The following is a 6,939-nucleotide window of genomic DNA, read 5'->3' on the forward strand; positions in this document are numbered from 1 at the left end:
AGAGGCTGGGAGTAGATAGGCCTTAACTTAGTCCATAGTGTCCTCACCTTCCCCAAGCCTCCACAGCCCTTCATCAAGCTGGGCCCCTAGGGCAAGGTGTCAGTTCCTTTGTCTGATTGGCAACTGGGGTGGGTGTGGACTGTGCTAGGGTCTACGGTACCAGTTCTCTTGGGCCCAGGGATAGAGTTGAGGGGCCTGGGGTGGGGGATGGGAGGTGGGGATGGGGAAGCACAAAAAGGGTTGGTTTGGAGTTTCTCTTAGTTCATGCCCACCCTCTGGAGTCATTAGCATCTGGTCTCATTGGCCCTTTTCCAAGCCTGGCCCAGAGGTTGGCCCAGCCATTGGCCTGGGGGAAGGGAGGTGGGGAGGGCATTGTGCCAGACTCTGTGCTCCGGCACGCTCCTTCCGGCCACCCCAGCCCCTTCCAGAGACTGTCAGCTGCTGGTCCTGGGGGCGGGCATTTGAAGAGCCTGGAACCCTCTGCCCTTCTCTCCTGAAATGGAGACCAATAAAATCACTGAGAGCCTCCAGCTTTGCTTTGGTTCTGAACCCTGATGCTACCTTCTGGTCTGGTGGGATTGCAGGGGTCAAGCTGGGGCCTGCCTGCAATTGTTCATTCCTTCACTCGTTCATTTACTTACAATTCCCAGAGCCCCAACCCCAGGCCAGGTCATATGTGGGGGCCCTGAAGTTACAGCGGGGAATAAGAGACTCGTTCGCAGGAAGAATCAGAAGCCTGGCCACATGAAGGGTAGGACCCCAGGGGAGGGGGAGCCAGTGTCCTGGGCCCTCCAGTGCAGTGGTGGAGATGCAGCCCCTGCTCTGGGGACATCCTCAGTCTGACAAGGGAGACAAAACTTTGACTTCAGAAAACTCTCAGTTTCAAGGGAGAGGCGTAGCCTCTTCCACAAGGACGCCCTCTGTCCTGTTTAGGGGATTTCAGTCTGGTGGGGAAGGCACAGTCCATGTTCACCGGAGCTGCCAATCAGACAAAGGAACTGATGCTTTGCCCTCGGGGTCCAGCTTGATGAAGGGCTATGGAGGAACAGGCTCACCCCATGAACTCCCATGCTTAGGGGTGGGAGACTAAGGGTGGGCGTGTGGGGAGCCAGGTTAATAGGGGATGGGGTGAGTGGAGAAAGGACTGGAGCCCGCAGTAGGCTATGGGAGGAAACTGAAGATGGAGACAGGTCGTGGGCGTGAGGGGCCAGGAGGTCAGGTAGGGGTACCCGTGAGTACTGGAGGTCAGCACTGGAATGTGGGGGGTGCGGAAGGTGCTGTAGGTGGAGGGGGGCGCCCCTGAGTTTTCAGGCGCCCATGGAACATTCAGGAAAGAGGCCCATAGAGAGTGTGGGGCCCTGGGCTGCTGATGCAGTTACAGGAGGTGCAGTGTCTGTGGCCAGAAACCAAAGCCAAGGGCGGGAACAGGCATGGAGCGAGGCAGGAGAGGCCTCTGGGCTCACAACGGACCGACCAGGGACAGGGGAAGCAGGGCAGCCAGGAAGGCAGGGGGAGGGGTGGGAGGTAGGTGCAAAACCAGAAGGCCACCTGCAGCCAAGAGCCTGAGGAAGGATCCAGAAGCCCTGCCCGGAAGCCCAGAGGCCCTGAGCCTGCTGTGGCCTCTCCCCAGGGCATGGGGCCCTCAGAGGAGACCAGAGGGGCCTCAGACTCACTCTCCCTGTCAGTAGAGGGACATCAGATACACCAGTGGTGTTTAGGTTAAGAAGATAAGACAACTGCTTCTCAGCCTTCAAAGGGCTGTGTGAGGCGGGCCAGAAGGCTCCCTGGGCATAGGGCACTTCCTATTACACCACCCCACAGTCCAGTCAGAGGTGGGACGGGAGAGCGCATGGCCATCCCTTTTACGGTTTCCTGGCAAGTGATACAGAGTAACTGGAGAAGCAGAAGCTCCTGTCCAGGCACATCTGGCTCCTAAGTGAGTGCTCTTAGCTCCTGTTAGCATTTCTCCCCTACCCTGGAGGACAGAGCTGGACCCACGTGTAAACATTACAGGATGGCAGATACCAGCTGCCTGTAAGGAAAAACCTGTGTGGCATCCAGCAGGGGGCACCCCAGGGCTGTCTCTGGGACAGTGGGGCCAGTTGAAGCCAGAGACAGCAGATAGGGCTTTCATGTCTCCTAAGATCCTATTTTTTATTTAAAAATTAAAAAAAAAAAAAATACACATTCAGAGACAGGGTCTCACTCTATCACACAGGCTGGAGTGCAGTGGTATGATCATGGCTCACTGCAGCCTCAATTTTCTGGGCTCAAGCAATCCTTCCCCCTCAGCCTCCTGAGTAGCTGGGATTGCAGGCATGTGCCACCACACCAGGCTAATTTTTATTTTTTGTGGAGATGGGGTCTTGCCATATTGGTCAGGCAGGTCTCAAACTCCTGGCCTCAAGCAATCCTCCTGCCTCGGCCTCCCAAAGTGCTGGGATTACAGACGTGAGCCACCGTGCCCAGCCAGTTCTTCCTAATCATTTGATATTTATGAAGATGGACCTACTATATGTAAGGTAGGGACAAAACAAAGTCTCTGGTCTCTTGGAATGTACAGTCTAGATGGAGAAACGTAACACAAGCAACTAAATGAGTGAACAAGATAATTACCCACATGAGATAGCACTTCATCAATAAGCCAGGCACTACTCTAAAAGCTTTATATATATTAATTTGTCATAATAACCTCACGAAGTGGAAACTATGATTACTTCCATTTTTACAGATGAGAAAATTGGGCCCGGCGCAGTGGTTCATGCCTGGAATCCCAGCACTTTGGGAGGCCGAGGTGGGTGGATCACTGGAGGTCAAGAGTTTGAGACCAGCCTGACCAACATGGTGAAACCCCGTCTCTACTAAAAATACACAAAAATTATTTGAGTGTGATGGTGTGCACCTGTAATCCCAGCTACTTAGGAGGCTGAGGCAGGAGAATTGCTTGAACCCAGGAGGCAGAGGTTACAGTGAGCTGAGATTGCACCACTGGACTCCAGCCTGGGCCAGAAGAGCCAAACTCAGTCTCAAAAAAAAAAAGAAAAAAAGAAAAAAAAAAAAAGACAAAGAAAAAAAGAAAATTGAAGCACAGAGAGATTAAACAACTTGCCTCGGGCCACACTGCTAAGAAGTGATGGAACTGGAATTCTTTTTTTTTTTGATACAGAGTCTTGCTTTGTCGCCCAGGCTGGATTGCAGAGGTGTGATCTCTGCTCACTGCAACCTCTGCCTCCTTGGTTCAAGTGATTCTCCTGCCTCAGCCTCCCAAGTAGCTGGGATTACAGGCGTCCGCCACCATGCCTGGCTAACTTTTTTTTTTTTGTATTTTTAGTAGAGACAGAGTTTCACCAGGTTCGCCAGACTGGTTTCAAACTCCTGACCTCAAGTGATCCACCTGACTCAGCCTCCCACAGCACTAGGGTTACAGGCATGAGCCACCACACCAGGCTGGAACTGGAATTCTACTTAGCCACTTAGACACTTGACCTCTGCAGTATAGAGAAGGAGGGAAGGAGTGCTATTTTGATTGGGGTGATCAGGGAGGACTTCTCTGAGGAAGTGATTTTTTTTTTTGGAGACGGAGTCTCACTCTGTTGCGCAGCCTGGAATGCAGTGGTGCTATCTCAGCTTACCGCAACCTCCACTTTCCAGATTCAAGCGATTCTTGTGTCTCGGCCTCCCGAGTAACTGGGATTACAGGCATACACCACCATGCCCAGCTAATTTTTTTTTTCCTAAATAGAAACAAGTTCTGTCAGGCTGGTCTTTAACTCCTGGCCTCAAGTGATCCACCCGCCTCTGCCTCCCAAAGTGCTGGGATTGCAGGTGTGAGTCACAGCACCTGCCTGGAAATGACACTTGAATCACGTGATAACAAGAAACCAGCCACAGGGCTCTGGGGAAAGAGCATTGCAGAGGCAGCCAAAGGCTCCGAGGTGGGAATGAGCTTATTCACAGGTTAGAAAGGCAGCCAGCATGGCTAGGGCAGTGAGCAAGTGAGGAGGTGATCTGACGTGAGCTTGGAGATGTAGGTGGGTGACCCAGAGAGTTTCCTGAGGACCTACTATGTGCTTTGCCCTATAGGATATAAATGCTGTAGGAAGCAGATATGATATCGTTTCCGTTAAGGAAAAACCTTTGCTCTGTTCAGCAGGAGCTAGGGATGGGGGTTTAGACATCAGCTGCTGACAATCTTGTTGATGAAACCTAATTTCCCAAGAGTAGCAGGATGATCAGGATGATGATGATGGTGATGATGCTGATGGCAGCAATGATGGCAATGACAGGCATTTGCTGAGGACCTAGAGTGCCAGTTCATGTGCTAAGTGCACAGGCTCATTTAATCTGCGCAGTGGCCCTCTCTGGTAGATATAGATGTTCCCAAGTTATAGACAAAAGAGCTAAGACTCAGAGATGCTCGGTAGCTTGCCACGGTCACGCAATGAATAAGGAGTTGAAGCTGGCTTTCCAGCTTAAGTCTTTTTTTTCTTTAAATTGACATTTTATATGTGTATATAGACTTTTAATTAACATTATTTTCACAGAGCCAAGCAAACATTTTCAGTCGGCAGGAGGGAAAGAGGGGAGTTGTGGGTTGTGTTTTTTTTTTTTTTTGAGGTGGAGTCTCGCTCTGTCGTTCAAGCTGGAGAGCAGTGGTGCAATCTCAGTTCACTGAAACCTCCACCTCCCAGGTTCAAGCGATTCTCCTGCCTCACCAGCTTAAGTTTTAACGACTTTGCTGGGGTACAGAGTCAGAAGGGGCCACATGCTGGGGGACAGAGCAAGGACAGAAGCTGGGGGCTTCCAGGAGGAAGAGCAGAAAGAGTTGGAGATGATGAGGACACTGGGCTCCGGAGTGTCTGTGCGTACCATTACCCCAGGCAGAAGGAGGGATGCTAGATGTTTGGGTGCTATTTTGGCTAAGGGGTCAGGGAAGGTAAAATGAATTTCCTCTTAGATTTCTCAGCGGAAACTTCTGTTTAACAGTTTTGTAATGGAAAAGTCCCTCTTCCCCTTTCTGATTTCTTTTTCTTTTCTTTTTTTGAGACGGAGTCTCGCTCTATTGCCAAGCTGGAGTACAGTGGCGCGATCTCGGCTCGTTGCCTCTGCCTCCCGGGTTCAAACGAGTCTCCTGCCTCAGCCTCCTGAGTAGCTGGGACTACAGGCGCCCGCCACCACGCCCAGCTAATTTTTGCATTTTTAGGAGAGATGGGGTTTCACCATGTTGGTCAGGCTGGTCTAGAATTCTTGACCTTGTGATCCGCCCGCCTCGGCCTCCCAAAGTGTTGGGATTACAGGCGTGAACCACTGCACCTGGCCTCTGATTTCTTTACCTTAAACATCTGGATTTTTGTGTGCACAGTGTATTCAGTTGTGGACACAGTGTATTCAGTTGTGCACACAGAGGGAGAGAAGGGCCAGTTCCTCCAAGTACCACTAGGTGTCAGCATTGTCAAGGCTGGCCCCAAGCTGGGTCTGTCCTGCCCATTTCTCTACGGAGGAAAAGTCGAATTTGAATCCAAATCCTGGTCTCTTTCCATTGCTTGGGGCTGAGCCTGGGTCCTCAGGGGCTGGGATTTGGAGCTGCTCTGACCCCAGAGGCTCTATGAGAAACATTTAGGAGGCTAGGTCTCCAAGGCCTGGGAGGCCCCTGGGTCTCACCCCAGGCCACATAGCAAGGGCTTTGGATGGCTGGAATCCCCTCCAGAGCTGGGCCCCTCCCAACTAGGGAGGGCCGGTGGTATCCTGGGATCTAGCCCCCAGTGAGTCTGGGAGTCTAGAGCCCCCGCCAAGTCCATCCCCACCTCAGCAGAGCCCCGGGCCTTGTTTCAGGTCCCAAGCCTGCAGCGAACACAGAACACCCAGGCAGATCCATTCCTGGGCTCCTGGTGCTTAATGACTTTGCTATTTCCCCCCACTGTACATGAAACCTAATCTTGTGTTGACTGTGCTGAACAAGGAGAATAATGAAGAAGATTAAGATGAGATGGTATTCATTCTCCTCCAACAAAAGCCAATTAATCGTCAGTAGGATTACCACCCGGAGCCAGGCGCTGCTTGCTAGGAGCTCTGCAGACAGGATGGAACAGGGCTGGGGGCCATTCGCTAGTGCGGCCACTGGGGTCTGCTGGTCATGCAGCAGGAAATATTGCAGGTAGATGTTAGGGAGAACTGCCTGGATGAAGGAGGGGGCTGGTGCCAAGGAGGAGGGTGTGAAGAGCTTGGAATCACCACAGAGGTGATGTTTCTAAGTCATGGAGGGGAGCTCTGTGGAAGTTCCTGACCACCTGACCATGTCCGTCCTAGGCCCTCTGGGACCTTCCCCTGCCTTTCTGCAGTCACCTGTGATGAATGAAGCTGCATTCAGGGGTCTCTGGCCTCCTCCCCACTCTGCTTTTTTCCCTCCCTTCCTCTCCTAGGAATCAGGGAGGCCATTTGTCCAGGGTTAACAGCTTAGGTTTAGAGTCAGAAACATGGCCGGGCACGGTGGCTCATGCCTGTAATCCCAGCACTTTGGGAGGCCAAGGCGGGTGGATGGCTTGAAGCCAGGAGTTCCCGACCAGCCTAGGCAACATGGTGAAACCCCGTCTCTACCAAAAAATACAAAACAATTAGGTGGGCCTGGTGGCACATGCCTGTAGTCCCAGCTACTTGGGAGGCTGAGGCATGAGAATTGCTTGAACCTGGGAGACGGAGGTTGCAGTGAGCAGAGATCGCGCCACTGCACTCCAGCCTGGGTGACAGTGAGATTTTCTAGAATAGAATAGAATAGAATAGAATAGAATAGAATAGAATAGAATAGAATAGAATAGATAAAATAAAATAAAACAGAAACACTTGAGCTTCACCTGGCTTTGCCCCTTGTCCTCAAATGGAGCCTACGATCCTCACCTGCCAACCTGGTTTGATGCTCCCAGGCACTAATGTGCCTCTGGTTCC

This window comes from Macaca fascicularis, chromosome 1 (genome assembly GCF_037993035.2).
Source record: "Macaca fascicularis isolate 582-1 chromosome 1, T2T-MFA8v1.1".
In the NCBI taxonomy this organism is placed as follows: domain Eukaryota; kingdom Metazoa; phylum Chordata; class Mammalia; order Primates; family Cercopithecidae; genus Macaca; species Macaca fascicularis.